Source organism: Thamnophis elegans, chromosome 4, assembly GCF_009769535.1.
Source record: "Thamnophis elegans isolate rThaEle1 chromosome 4, rThaEle1.pri, whole genome shotgun sequence".
Lineage (NCBI taxonomy): Eukaryota > Metazoa > Chordata > Lepidosauria > Squamata > Colubridae > Thamnophis > Thamnophis elegans.
Window position 1 is genome coordinate 27,809,563 of NC_045544.1, and position 16,474 is coordinate 27,826,036.

Sequence of the window (16,474 nt, forward strand, 5' to 3'; positions counted from 1 at the left end):
TTGTCATCTTTGGTTGGTTGAAGCATTTTTAGAGCTTCCTGCACGGCCTGTTTAACCTTAGGTCTAGCTCCTCCCACTGCTTCCAGATTTGTTATTGTAGTTGCTTGATCGATGGCCGATGATTGTTGATGCTGTTGCTTTTTAGCTTGTTTCTCCATACGTCTAGTAGTCATGCGGCTAGGTCTTGGTTCCATAGCACCTTGCACTTCTAGAGAAGAGAGATGCTCCATCTTGTCTGGTGGTTGTGTAGTTTGCTGTCTATCCTGTCCTTCTTGTGGTCTTTCTCTAGGTCCAGATGGTGCAGGGTGTCCGGCCTTCAATATATTATAATAAAAATCTCGGGCTTTCCATACAGAGTTGAGGCGGCACCTTTGCTTATCAAATGTAAATATGATGCCAAATGGTGCATCCCATCTATACTGTATCTGACGATTTCTGAGTTCTTCGACCAAAAAAGCGTAGTCTCTCCTGGCTCTTAACATTTGAGGTGGTATCTCTTTCAAAACAGCCAGGTCTTGACCGCCAATTTGAAGCTTAGTGTTATAAGACGCTTGCAGTACCATATTTCTGAGCTCTCTTGTAGTAAAATATATAATGATGTCTCGAGGAAGCTGCTTCTGCTTTGCCAGCCAGGAGTTAACGCGGTAAGCTTTGTCAATTTGCCAGTCTTGGTTGGTCCCTGGTCTTCCCATCAGGTGGTCAAAAGCTTCCGATAGGATCTGTTTCAGGTTCTCCTGTTTCTCCTCACGCAGCCCCCTTACTCTTAATGCGAACTCCATTTGTCGGTACTGTATCATAATAATTTCTTTTTCAGCATTTTCCACTTTTTGTTCCACCACCTCTGTTTTCAATGTCAAGTTAGCATTGGCATCATTAATAACCTCTAGAGTATCTTCCACTCCAGAAATATGTTCTGTTAATACAGTTACAAGACTCAGCATGTCGTCTCTAATTTTATCAACCTTAGCCTCAAATTTCTCATACAGCTCCTGTTTAAGTCCTTTTATTTCACTTTTAATTTCTTCTTTCATTTCTTTTATTTCCTCTTTTCTCTCCTCTCTATTATCTCTAAATTTATCTTCCATTTTAATTGTCTGTGCATTAAGAGCCTCGCTTAGATTACTCAGGAAAAATTCTTTCGTTAACACATCCCCAGCAGGGGGCGTAGGAAGCAGAGGCTGCAGCTTTGTGCCAGGCACTGAGGATGTGCCCCTGGAAGTAGAGGGTGACGACTTCAAGTTAATATTTGGTTTTGAGGCCATTTCAAAATTTATCTGCCTGCAGTTAATAAAACTCTATTGCCTGAATATGCAGCTTTAAGTAAAGAGGCTTTTATTTTGAAGTTTAAGGCTTGGCAAAACTTTCAGTGAGTAAACATTGTAACAAGACCGTTCAGCAGATTCATCACCATTTAACTTCCAGATAAGCAAGGTTAATGAAGGAGTAAAATTCTTCTATTGTGAAACCAAAACATATGATAAGCAATCTCTTTTGTTTTGAATTCTTGTGAGGATTAGCAAAAAGTGTTCGTTATTACCGGAGAAACCAGCCTGCTCGGCGCCATTTTAAAAGCCTCTAAGTAAATAATTTTTCGGAGGAGAAAAAGAAAAGAAGCTAAAATGTTGATAAACAATTATTGTCCACGCAGTAAACGGATTCAGCTCGTGATAAGATTAAATCAAACAAAACTTTGAGCAGAGTGGGGGAGACCTACTTTGTCCTGCACAAGGCAGTTTGAAGTTCCCAGCACGGACAGCCGTTCTGCCTTGGGCTAGCCCCCCTTTCCTTGCAAGCACAAAGCTGCAAAAATCGAAGAGCATTTGCCAGCAAAACAGTTTCTTCTTTCCTTCTTGCCTGAAGGATAAGAAAACCTGATAAGACGTCAGATGGAAGATCCTCTAAACAGGTACGTAGCCAGGAATTCGGAGGCAGCTGATTTTTTGCTGCCACCACCAGCAGGCTCCTCCCAGGAAGTCGCCAGTTTTCTTCTTTCTCAAAAACCTCTATTGAGAGTATCATCTTGCTGAAATTCTGCCCAACTGACTTTAATAATCAGTAGCCTCATTTTTAAAGAGTGGGAATAAAAGCAGAGTTGTGAAAAATCCAAACAAAAATACATGCTAGATAAAATGATTTCATATGTTCAGTCTTTTGAGGGCATAATCATTAAATAGACTTGTTAGGCTTGCAGCAAAGGACATTCTCCTGAATTATCTCTGTGTGTGTGTGTGTGTGTGTGTGTGTGCATATGTTTGTGAGTCTAAACATGACCTTTAAAACTTTGGTTTTTTTTAGTATAGCTACTTGCAGGTTGCAACTTTTACAGTACATATTGACTGTGGCCCTTATGGTATATATTTGTTACAGAAAAGTCAACCAATTAAAAAACATATTCTGTTTCTCATTTTAGATTGCTATCAGAAATAGATTAAAATTCATGTTCAGAATAGTGTTGTTTACAAAAAAAAGTAAGATACATTCTTTCTTCTTACCCTTCCTCCCCAACAGCAAAGAGTCTCTAAAGGGCAACCAGTCAAATTACAGCCAGAGGCTGGACTTAGCCCTGGAACCCTGAAGTGGTCTTGGTTCCCAGGCTGAGCAGACAAAGAAATCATTTTAATTTCATAAACTACTTGGGAGATGTAATTATACCTTACATAATGAGCTACTTTGTTCTTTTTGCAAACAATTTCTACAGCAGTCTTTTACTATTGTTTAAATGGAAAATCATGCAGGTTAATAGCTGATCTCCCACCTGGAACACTTTTATAGTCCTCTCCCTTTATTTTTCAGAAAGTCTATAAAAGATTTGAAGCTCCGAGGCTTATAAAATAGTAGTCTTGGAATTATTTTTTCTTCAGCTAGTGCTAGTCTACCATTCAGCCATTCCTTTAGGAAGTGTAGTAGTTATTAAATCACTTAAATGGTTTAGGAAGTGGAAGTGTCCTTTAAAAGAATCTGGGAATGAAACTTCTGTACATAACTGCTAGCCTCCAGAAACTAGGAGTTTATTTTATTTGATGTTGTTATGTTATTTCTTATCACTGAGCACACATAGCGCAAATGGCAGAATCATATCTATATCATTAATCTATGAAATGTTTGACTTCATGGATCTTAGGAAACAAATGGAGATTTCACTATACAATGAGTCTATCTTTCTATGACAATTCTTAGGAAAGATTTTCTTGTGTGCTATGGTTTCTCAGGAAGGAAATAAGAAGGAAGGAAGGAAGGAAGGAGGGGAGGAAGGAAGGAAGGAGAGAAAGAGAAAGAAGGAGAGAAAGAGTAGAAAGAGAGAGAGAGAGAGCAAGAAAGAAGAGCCTCATTTAAACTTTAGTGAAAGAGAGTAGTTGCAAATATTAAAGACCTAATGAACGAATGTTTTAAAAATATAAGAATTAGTATATAATGCCATAACAAGGACCCTTGGGACTGGCGTCCCCTTGGGTATATCCAGCCGAAACAGCTTCCATGGATCTCCGGCGTCAAATTTCCATGGAAGTCGCCTATACCCACGATGGGTGAAGAGGCGTCAAGTACAAAGTACAAGTACCATAACAAGAATATGTCATGTTGAATTGAATTGAACAGAAAAAGAAAGAGAAGAAAGGACTTTTAGGTACCTGTCTCTAGAACAGCATATAGGCAGGTCTTGATTTATGATGACAATTTCTATGGCTAAGCAATGTGGACATAAAGTAAGATGTCATTCCCAGTTGCCATCATTAACCAAGAATCATGTGTCATTAAGAGAAGGAAGTCCCAGATAAACAGCATGGACATGCTCCAATGAGGTGGGAGTGGCCCCGAGAGGCCCGGATAGATTGTACATGAGATTGGGGTGTCTGTGGGAATCCTGCAGTAAACACAAAGCTAGAACTTCCCTGGAAGACTTGTCCTTCCCAGCCCAACCCAGTAGCACAGTACAAATCTGATGTGCCCTGGCAAGTCTCAGTCATCTCACCCTACCCAGCATTATTTATGACTGTAGGGACACTGCTACTGGCCCCACCTGTATCTATTCCATTTTGGCTGCCCTCACACAATCAGGGCCGGATCGGAATGTTCCAATCTGCCTAGTCACCCTTTCAGCTGCTCCTTTATATTAGCAGCAGTTGTCCAGGAATTAAAAATCTAGTTACTAAAAATGTTTGCTATTGCCTCCAATTAGTACTCATGCAGCACTGAGGACAATTTGAGATTTAGATGCAGCTACCCTATTTTCCCAAAAATAAGACCTCCCTGAATAATAAGCCCAATTGAGCTTTTGAGTGCATGTGCTAAAAATAAGCCCTCCCATGAAAATATTGCAACACAGTAGCAGCCATGAGGTGACCGTGCTTGCTACCTCCTGCACCTAAAAAATAATAAGACCTCCCTGAAAATAAGGCCAAGTGCTTATTGGGGGGGGGGGAATAAGACTCTGTCTTATTTTCGGGAAAACACCATATACAGAGGAGAGCCTATTATCTACAGTTTAGCACAGAAAGAAAAAGGAACCTTTTCTGTTCTGGAACGATCTGGAATTTTCTGAACCTAAAATTTCTAAAACTTCCATCAGAAGATGGAGACATTTCCAAAGAAGAAGTCATGTGACTGGCAATGAAAAGGACATGTTAATTTCTATTATAAAAAGGAGACAGAGTAGAGGAAGAAGGACCAATGTCTCAACGATACGGACGTGTCGTCTCAATGCTCTGAGACCGCAGCCGATACTTTTGATGCTGGGTGGTCCAATCAGACCTAAACCATCCTGAAAAGATGGTGAACAGGAAGAATACATCTTGCTGACCTCAGGGATATTGCAAAGTCCCTGATCTATGCAAGAGAAGTTCTTCAAGCCAGCGCCAAAAAATCCAGCCAAGGCTGATGAAGTCGAGGTGGCTTCAAAATGGAAGGATATGGAAAGAGAAAGTATTTCCAGCTGGTGAGGAACTTTTACCGTTTAAAAAAAAGAGTGCCTATTAAAAAACTTAAAATTAATTTAAATTGAAGAGCAAAAGAAATAAGTGGCAGAATTAAATTTGGAATGGTTTTGGACAGGGGGTTATCTTACTTTTTAAATGCTATCTTCATGGATGGGATTTATGCAAGCCTTTTAAAATGAATGGATTAAGTTTTCTTCTATTTTTTTTTCTTTTATTATTCTCTGTAACCTATTGACTAAATTTTTCCTCTTTCATTACTGTGAGTGTTCTCCTAACTCATTTAAGAATCGGACTTTTTTTTTAAACTTGAAATACAAAAAAGATACAAAAAGAAACAAGGAAAATTGCAACAACACTGCTACTCGGAGGCTGGAAGGTTTGTGTATTGGAAACAAAACATTCTTTTTTCTCTCACTGATTATTTTGGTTTAGCACTATGCTTAATTTTATTAACCTTCCAAGCCAGAGCAGCTGTGTTTGTTATTTGGAGATAATGGCACAGTTTCAACAGCAGAAAGAAATAAGTCTGCAAAAGATATTCTCAGAAATACAGAAACTATCAAATACATATGAGAGGATAGAGAAGAAGCTGGAAGACTTAGAGCATCTAACAGCAAAATATGATGAAGAAGTTGAGGATGTTTATCAAGTGGAAAACATGGTGGTTAAATCCAAAAAAATTGAAGTGGAAAATGAATATAAAGAAATTAAATTTGCTGATATTTATGGCGATTGGTTTGTCTCTGAAAATGGAAAGAGTGGTATACTGAAAGAGGAACTAAATAGAGGTGAAATTTATCCCAGATTGCAAGATACAAAAGAAGAAAAGACAAAAGAATTTTTGAACTTAAAGAGAGAAATTTTATTAGCAATATCATTGATAACACCACTGACAATCAAAGATAAGATGATTAAGGAAACAGAAGAAGGGCATTGAGATTACATGAGCGATTTTATAAGCAAAGAGTTGCTAAGAGGAGTCCATACAAAGTTGATTAAGGAGACGATTAGAGGATTGACACCACAAATGGCAGAAGATATGAGACTGTTTTGCTACTGGAAAGATACAGATTGATAGATGGAAGAGTATAATTTAAAACTAATTAAAATAAGTAATTGATAATGTTACTATTACTACCCTTGGCGGCGAGTATAGCGGTCTCACGGTGGCACTGGGAGCGGAGACGATTGAGGGCGTTTTGCGGCGGCCTCAGCAACGGCGGGGCTTTTCGGCCCCTTTTCTACCAGCTCTGAAGCCTGGCGAACAGCTTGGTGGACAGCTCGGAGAGCTTGGGGAATTTATGGTAACTCTGACTGGGCTGATTATTCATCATCGTTGTTTAGAGTTGGGGATTTCAAATGGGGGCTTGGTCCGGCCTTGGCGAAGCGGGCGGCTGATTGGGTGTGCCGTAGCTGGAGCCTTTTCCGGATGCCCCCCCGCTCCTCCATATTGAACTCAGCTTTACAGCGACACCATTGCTTTCAACAACATTGCTCCCCTTATCAATACTGTCCCTTCTACCAACGCTGCTACTGGTACTGTTACTACTCTTTCCAGCAACATAACCCCCTGTTCCAGCATTGTTTCCTTTACCAACGCTGCCTTATTCTTCGACGCTGCTCTTTCCATCAACGCTGCCTTTTTACCAACACTGGTTCCCTCCCGCCTCGGACTCTGCTTATCAGATCTCCCACACCTATAGACCTAGGCCCTGTGTGCCTGTCTGTCTTAGCCCTGACTATTACTATCATTACTACTGGTGTCTATCCCCAGAAGGAAACTGTGGTCTGGGCTGTGGATGGACAGTTGATGGCAACAAACTGAACTCGCATTTTAAAACTTTTTAATCAATTGCGCAACTATTTTAACTTTCACTCTTTTCTTTCATCTTTTTTTCTTCTTTCTTTGTATGGGCTATGCATGAGGTTCGTATGAGATGAATGAATGTCCCACTTTTATGATTATATTGTTGTAAATTTTGTGTTTTTTAACTATTACGTGGGGACTGTTTGGGGGAGTGTATGAGTATGTGTGATTCGGAGGACCTGCCGGGAGTTGCGGGGGCTATAGGGGTGGTTGAGGGGACCAGAGACACGGGAGAGGGTCGGGGTATTGCGGTCATAACAGGGAGGGGCAGATACGGCGGGGACTTCAGGGCAGGCCATTACCGGGGAAGGAGGGTTCGCTACATCACAGAGATCCCTCCTTCCGGCCCTGGGAGTCCCACTCCGAGACCAGATGGCGTAAGTAGTCAGGACCCTGGTCTCAGGCTGTTGTCGCTAAATGCCAGGTCTGTCGTCCATAAAGCTCCTCTCGTCCGGGACTTAATTTTAGACGAGAGGGCAGACCTGGCATGTATTACTGAAACCTGGCTGGGCCCAGAGGGAGGAGTCCCCCTTGTAGAGCTGTGCCCAGAAGGATTTCAGGTGCTGCATCAGCTGAGAGCCCAGGGAAGGGGTGGGGGTGTGGCCGCCGTCATCCGGGAGTCGTTAGTTCCTCGTAGGGTCCCTGCTCCGGAGATTGTCGGGTGTGAGTCTTTGCTGTTAAAGTTGGACCTCAAGGGTCAAGTGGGGTTGCTGCTAACGTACCTGCCTCCCAACAGCGTTGCAGCAGCCCTCCCCTCGCTCCTCGAGTCGGTAGCCGAGCTGGCAGTTGAGTTCCCTAGGCTGATGGTCCTGGGGGACTTTAACTTGCCATCGCTCGGTGAAAACTCTGATGGGGCGCAGGAGTTCATGGCTTCCATGACAGCCATGGGCTTGACCCAAGTAATTCGAGGCCCAACCCATTCAGCGGGACACATGCTTGACCTTGTATTTCTCTCGGAGCAGTGGATTTACGATCTTGGTCTGAGGGGGAGCGACATCATACCCCTGTCGTGGTCAGACCACTGCCTACTGAGGCTCGACTTCCGGAGGCCAAACCCTCACTGTAGGGAGGAGGAACCGACCAGGTGGTTCCGCCCCAGGCGCCTTATGGAGCCATCAAGGTTCCAGACAGAGCTTGGGGTTATTCCTGACACTTTCGCCCACAGTCCGGTGGAGACTCTGGCTGCTGCGTGGCACTTGGCAGCGTCAGAGGCCCTCGACCGGATTGCGCCACTGCGGCTCCTCCGAGGCGGCGGATCCCGGAGACCCCCTTGGTTTACTGAGGAGCTCCGGGAGATGAAGCGCCGGAGGAGATGTCTAGAGCACCGTTGGAGGTCCGATAAGTCCGAATCGAACCGAGCAATGGTAACCACCTGCACCAGAGAATATACTAGGGCACTTAGGTCAGCAAAAAGATCACACATAGCCACCCTGGTTGCATCCGCTGAGTCCCGCCCAGCCGCCCTGTTCAGGATAACCCGCTCCCTGTTGAACAAAAGGGAGACGGGGGAACCCCTGCAGGGCAGAGCTGAAGAATATGCCCAATTCTTAGCGGACAAAATTGCTCGGTTTCGGTCGGACTTGGACTCCACACCTGCAGTTCCAGCCGAGGCACAGGGGGATCAAGTAGAACAGCTCTGGGTTGAGTTTCAGGACGTTACCCCCGGGGATGTGGACAAGGCCATGAGAGCTGTAAGTTCCTCCACCTGTGCTCTGGATCCGTGTCCCTCATGGCTGGTTGTTAACTGCAGTGAGGTGACACGAGGCTGGATCCAGGCGGTTGTAACCGCCTCCCTTCGGGAGGGGAACTTCCCCGCCGCACTGAAAGCGGCGGTGGTGAGACCCCTCCTGAAGAAACCATCCTTGGATCCAGCTGTCCTCAATAGTTATCGCCCGGTCTCCAACCTTCCCTTCTTGGGGAAGGTTGTTGAGAAGGTGGTGGCCTTCCAGCTCCAACGGTCCTTGGAGGAAGCAAACTATCTAGACCCCTTCCAGTCAGGCTTCAGACCCGGTTACAGCACAGAAACCGCGTTGGTCGCATTGATGGATGATCTTTGGAGAGCCAGAGATGAAGGACATCCCTCCATCCTGGTCCTCCTTGACCTCTCAGCGGCTTTCGATACCATCGACCATGGTATCCTTCTGCGACGACTGCGGGAGGTGGGAGTGGGAGGCACCATGCTACGGTGGTTCTCCTCCTACCTCTCGGACAGGTCGCAGTCGGTGTTAGTGGGAGGGGAGAGATCGTCCCCAAGGCCCCTAAATTATGGGGTGCCGCAGGGTTCGGTCTTATCCCCCCTACTATTCAACATCTACATGAAACCGCTGGGAGAGATCATCCGCAGGCACGGGATTAGATACCATCAATATGCGGACGATACTCAACTGTATCTGTCCGCCCCGTGCCAAATCAATGAAGCGGTTGACGTGATGGGCCGGGGTCTTGAGGCCGTTATGGACTGGATGAGGGTTAACAAGCTTGTGCTCAACCCAGAAAAGACCGAGTGGCTGTTGTGTTTCCCTCCCAAAGATTTGGCAAACATTCCAACACTCAGGCTGGGGGGTCAAATTCTACACCCCTCAGAGAGGGTGCGCAACTTGGGAGTCCTCCTGGATCCACAGCTGTCATTCGACCACCATTTAACGGCTGTGACCAGGGGGGCATTCGCCCAGGTACGCCTGGTGCGCCAGTTGCGACCCTACCTGGACCGGGAGGCCCTCACAACAGTCACTCGGGCCCTTGTGATCTCTAGGCTGGAATACTGCAATGTGCTCTACATGGGGCTGCCCTTGAAGAGCATCCGGCGACTTCAGCTAGTGCAGAACGCAGCCGTGCGAGTGATCGCGGGTGTCCCCCGATTCACCCGCATAACACCTATCCTCCGCGAGCTGCGCTGGCTACCTGTCGATCTCCGGATGCGCTTCAAGGTGCTATTAATCACCCATAAAGCCCTACATGGCAGTGGATCTGGATACTTGAGAGACCGCCTTCTGCCAATTACCTCCCTACGACCTATAAGATCCCATAGACTAGGCCTCCTCCGCATTCCATCGGCCAGCCAGTGTCGGCTGGCAACTACAAGGAGGAGGGCCTTCTCAGCAGTAGCCCCGACCCTTTGGAACGAGCTCCCCGTGGAGATTCGTACCCTCTCCACCGTCCAGGCCTTCCGCATAGCCTTGAAGAACTGGCTCGCCCGTCAGGCCTGGGGATAAGAATTGCTACCCCGCCCGAATGATGAATGAATGTTGCTTACTATTTTTATTATATGTTGTTGTCTTAATATTGTATTCCCCTCTCCCTGGTTTTCTGTGAGCCGCCCTGAGTCCCCTCAGGGAAAAGGGCGGCCTACAAATGCTAATAAACCACTAAACCACTAAACCACTATTGTATACAATGTGCAGTGTCATGATGAGTAATAATTGGATATGAATATTGAATGGTACCCATGAAAGGAAGATTATAAATCCTTTTGGATTATATATAAAGGCTAATTAAAAAAAGAACTAAGTTAGATACAGTTAAAGCCTTGATTATTAGGGGGAAAATGTTATGATACAGGATATAGTTAAATAAAGGAAGGATAAGGATAACAACGTACACATAGATATGGGTATAATATAAGTAAACTAGATGAAAATTGTAAACAGTGATTTGGAAAGGAGGATTAGAAAATTTTCTAATTAAATATTATGGATGTTTAGCTAGAACAGGACATAATGATTCAGTGTCAATGGAGGATTTTAGAAATAGTAAATGAAATGTCAGTATGTGGTTATCGATTAAATCTTGGTATATTTTATGATGAAGGACATTTAAATAATTATAGTCAAATGAAAATGGAGATATGATGATGGTAATGTGTATAAATATCTGAGTTAAAATACTTGAGTTAATATGAATTATGTTTGTTGACTGTGGAAGAGATGCACAAAAGTCTTTTTGTAACCAACTGATACACTTTCTACAACATGTAAAGAAGGATGTTTGTTTTGAAAATTAAAATAAAATATTAAAAAAAGGAGACAGAGTAGTGGCACAAAGTTAGATGAGACTCAGAGTAGTTTTAAGTAATTTCTATCACACAAATAATTAAACAAACAAAACTACTTCTCCTTCCCCTCCTTCTATCAGGGATGCTTTAAATTCAACCAAATTACAGTCAGCTTTATGTCAGTTCAGCCCTGTGCTTTGGCTATTTATGATTATCTGAATTTTGATTTATTATGAAGTTGCTTTAGCTGGACTGCTTTATAAAACCTGTCTAGCTGTTTCTAATTGTGGCTACAACCACTGTTTTATGGTTTCTATTTGTAGCTTCAGCCTTTAATAAATAGATTTATATAACAGGAAATAAGGGCATGAAGCAACAAACAGTAAAACATTAATAAACAATAACTAAATTTAAGAGTAGGAACAAATAGCTAGCTGGCTAGTTATGAATGTCTAGTATATAAACCTCCCAGCTAGAGTAGGTTCAAATAAATGGATATTTTAAGCCAGTTGAAATCTCTAAATATGAGACAGTGCTGTGGGTTGGGTTTTCTTTTTTTGGAATGCAGAAATGTATGGTAATCTTTGGTAGCACAGGAACTAAACTACTCTAATATAATTCATATACATTTTCTAGCCTTGCATTCTAGTATTCTTTTTGATGTGTCTCTTTTTTCCAAACCAAAACTAAAAGCTGAAATCTTAATCTGGACTGTATGCTTTTACATCTAAACAATAGTTTATGAGCATCACTTAAAAACATAAAAACCAAATGTTTCTGCTGAACCAACAGTCTTTTCTTCAGAAACTGGGAGGAAAAATAATTTCTATTACGGGGATCTTATCAATAAAGATATATCAAGCTTTTAGCTGCATTTTAAACTTGAATACACATCTGCTTGAGGTTAGGAACATTATATCTCCCTACTTTGCAAAGCAATTCTGCAAGAACAATCACTTTCTTTAGAATTTCCTCCTGCAGGACAAACCTCCTGATATTTAGTTTCCACCCTAACCTTGGTTTTAATTAATTAATAGATTATATGATATATTACATTTAGTTTTTACTTAGCCAAGCAAATGACAGCCTGATTTTTAACCTACATAAGCAGTACACAGGGTCAGATGTAAGCAATAAGATGTTGGAAGAAATGTCCATCTGGGTTCAGTTCCAAGTGGGGAGAAAGACAATGGAAACATGGAGACTGCTTGGAAGGATGACTTAATGCTGAAGGAGAAGCACCAAGCACCCAAACATGTGTGATTCTGGTGTAGCTGACCGCATGGAGTGGAAAGATATATATATATTTATACTCTGTCTTGGGCCCTATCCTAGAGCTTCCTGTTCCTGTGCAAGGGTAGGTATCCCATTGGTTCCTGTAGGGGTCATGTGCAAATCCTAGGAGTTTGTCTGATATAAATCTGGTTGAACTGTGGGCTGATGTAACATCCCTAGGTGATTTTGCAATGCAGTGAGCCCTGTTGCTAGATGGATAGAAGTCTAACCCTATCATGTCCTCAGGGCATGTCTTAATCCCATCACCCTGGAGCTGAAGTGGGAGTGGGGCAAGGAGCTGCAGGCAACTGCTTTGTCTTTAAAATCATGTTTCTCCTTTTCTCATCCTGGGAAATATAATATTCTGCCTTTTTAATATTTCCTAGAATATTTCATTCTTCAAAGAGGGGTGGGTGCTGTTAGATCGGCTGTATGAAGAATCAGAGGCGTCTGAGGTAACAGTAACCGTTTATTGTAACAAGAATGTATTGCAACAGTAACTAACAGTAGACCAGATAGACTCTGGAGTTGTGTGTGGTAGATCGGATAGCCTCCGGAGTTGTGCAGCCTTTTATACTCGGCTGTCAAACTGTTTAGCCAATCGCCTTGCGTATGACAGCCCGGCAACCAGCAGGCGCGTCTGATTGGCTAAGATGTGCCTGGCTGCTGCCGAGCTGTCATTTGTAAGTGTGAGGACTTACGAGGCTATTCAACAGGTGCTAACTTCCTTCACAGATTTCCTCCCATTGTATAAACAAGAGGCTGCATCTGGAATTTGTTTATTTAGTTTAGTCAAATTTATATGGCCATGCTTCTCATAAAACAAGCGACTCTGGGCATAGCCTAGAATTTATTCAGGACACCAGCACTCAGAATGATTTTTACCATCTCTTGGGGCTAGAAGTAGATATAGTTGGAAATTTTATGCTTAAATACAAAAGGAAGGGCTATGAAACTTAATCTGTTTTAGACAAATACTACCATTTCTATTGTGCTTATAGTTATATTCAGTTTTCTTTACAGTCTATCATCTGCAATTACAAAAGACAATAGAAAACCCATCACTAGTTTTTGTTTGTTTGTAAAGCATCTATACATACTAGAAGCATTTCACCATAAAACTTGTAAGAGATTATTGCTACTTACAGTTACTAATGTTTAATAATTAGTCAAGGAATTTTCAAATCAAAACCCTTTGGATATTCCCTTGATTTCAGGAGGAAGTAACATTTTAACAAAATGCAATACTTTTAAAATAGGTTGTTTAGAATAAAAGGGCTGCCTTTGCAGGTTTGATCGTAGAAAATGCCAGGAAGTAAATTATGTTTGATCAATATTAGTTGAAAGATCTGGGGTTCATCCTTTTAAGCTGCAAAAATCTAGACAACCAGTTGTTACCATTTTTAGTTGCGAAGTTGTATCTGACCCATTGTGATCCCATGGACAACATTCCTCCAGGCCTTTCTGTCCTCTACCATCCTCTGGGTCCATTTAAGCTCACGCCTACTGCTTTGGTGACTTCATCCAGACACATCATTCTCTGTCATCTCCTCCTTCTTTTGCCCTCAGTCTTTCCCAGCATTAGGCTCTTCTCCAATGAGTCCTTCCTTCTCATTAGGGGGTCAAAGTACCTGAGTTTCATATTCAGGATCTGGCCTTCTAAAGAGCAATCAGGGTTGATGTCTTATAGGACTGACCGGTTTGATAGCCTTGCAGTCCAAGGGACTCGCAGGAGTCTTCTCCAGCACCATAGTTCAAAGGTCTCAATTTTTTGCGCTCAGCCTTTCTTATGGTCCAACTTTCACAGCCATACATTGCAACTGAGAAAACCATAGCCTTAACTATACACTTTTGTTGGCAGGGTGACAGATACAAAACACTTTCTTGGCTGCCATCTAACAATCCTTTGAATGTTTGCAGCCTAGTTCTGCGAGCCCTTTACATTCTCAGTATTTTCCCCCTTTTCTTTTCAGACTTCAGTTGTTCTAAATACTTCAAAATACTTCTGCCCTGGCTGCTTTAAACATCCATGTGTACAGATACATTTTAATTTTATTTTATTGAGCTTTGTAAAAATACTAAAATACAATACAAAGCCACCTGCATCAATGATCTCTGGCTACCAAAATGGCAGCTGTGACTGATTAATCTGGCTTCTTTTATATCCAGACTCCTGTTCAAAAGAGGTGGGATTTTGATCGTCAGGTGGGTTCCTATCGGTTTGGACCGGTTCAGCTAAACTGGCAGTGGTTTGGCAGTTTGGGTTGCTGGAACCAGTGACACAGGCCTACCAAGCTCCTGAACTGGTTGTCCACCATCTTGTTTTTTGCTTCTGCACATACGCAGAACAATTTTTATTGCACTGTGCATGCCTACTTCAATCCCTACTTCAATTGATAAAACACAATAACTATGTAAATTAAAATACTACCTGTATGAAAAGGAAAACCTAAATAACTCTAACTGGGGGAAAAAGGATGGGATAGAGAGATAATGAGAGATTAAAGAGAAAAACATCTAAAAGGAAAGAAGAAAGTTAAAAAGATTGAAAACTCAGACATCAAGAAATCCAAGACTAAGAAATTTTACCAGTATGCTTCAATATAACAGTCTTAATTTGTATTGATAGAATTCAGTATAATATACTTTTAAAATATTGAACTAAACCCAGACATTCAAAATCATAGTAGATTACAAACCAGAACAGTTGGATTCATTGATTGCACTAAGGCAAAACTGAGGTGTTATAAATGAAAAAGATGTATAAACCTAGCCGGCTTGTGTGATGCATGACAGGGTCACCTTCCCATAGTGAACTGGTAGTCTAAGTGATAGAAAAGAATATTGCAACCAAGTCCTGTGGTACGGAGTAACGGCTTATTTCTAACAAAATCCATGACAACATGAATTCTACTGACAAGTAGAATTTACCTGGTATTCATAGATATGATCTAGGCCAGTGTTTCTCAACCTTGGCCACTTGAAGATGTCTGGACTTCAACTCCCAGAATTCCCCAGCCAGCGAATGCTGGCTGGGGAATTCTGGGAGTTGAAGTCCGGACATCTTCAAGTGGCCAAGGTTGAGAAACACTGATCTAGGCCATCAAAGGAGGGATCAAAATGGCGGAAGCCAATAGGGAGTTGAAGCCTCAGCCCTGTTTAAAGTGTGTGCTTTGCATTGCATGCACATACTAATGTGTCTACCATTTTCACATCATCGATATCCATTCCATATTCTCTTTTTCATATTCATTGTTTTGTGCAGCAACAAATAAAACCTCTGTGAAGAAGTTGGGAGATTGCACTTAGTTTTTATTTTTTAATGCAAAAGCATGTTAAGAAATGTCTTAACATTGGCCTTCTTACAGCATACTGGGCTCTTCACAGAGATATGTTTCTCTACTTTGCACTTCCAAGAATGTTTACATGCCAAGGAACTCTCATTCCAATTTGCTTTGAATAATGCTATAATACATTTTTCTCCTCAATTTCACACTTTCCAAAGCACCGCTCAAGCTGGGAGATCTATTTTGATTTGCCTCTTGGTTTCAGTGTGGATGAAAAAAATATACGAATATACAATTTGAATAAATAGGACTCACATTTTTCTTATTCCATGGGTTTCGTCCATGGATTTTATTATTATTTTTAAATGATGTTAATTTCTCTCTCCAAATACCCATATACAAATATGCACCTATAAATATACAAATATTTCTTCATGCACTTATAGCAGTTGGTTCTCCATATAACATATATTAAACAAAGGAGGTTTGGGGCACTTTTTAAATCTTTCTTTTCTTTTCGTTTCTTTTGCATTTTAATATTTAGTATCAGATGAAATATATTTAAAAGAATAGGCCACCTAGAAAAAAATTGCTAGCTTTATAAAAAATGTTTTAAAAAACCCACACTATTAAAACAAATCAACACTCAGCTCCAAGCACAGATGATATCTTATTTTTAAAAACAGCTACATCAAACAGATAGACAGCATCTATTTGCATAAATCAGTCCTGTCAGATGGTGTGTTTTTAGTTCAAGGAGAGGAAATTAATTGCAAATGCCATGTAGATAATTTGTGCTATAGGGCCAGACACTTAGGATTAGGATTTTGTTTAAAAGGACAAATCTTAAATTAATGCATTTTCTTCCCATTAGGGTTAAGTATAGAGGTACTTCTCAGTAGGGTATTAATTGCTTCTCTTTGGCAAAACTCTTTCTAATAAGGATGCACTGGAAGGGGTATAGCATCAGCACAGTGTGGAAAGAATTACATATTCAGCACCTGGTTGGTATTTTGTGTGCCACTTTGAAATCTGAAGAAGGGGGAAAAGTATTATAATAATTCATCCTATGAAAGACCCCAAACACTCCCTGCATTTATTTCAACAGCCAACACATCTGGAA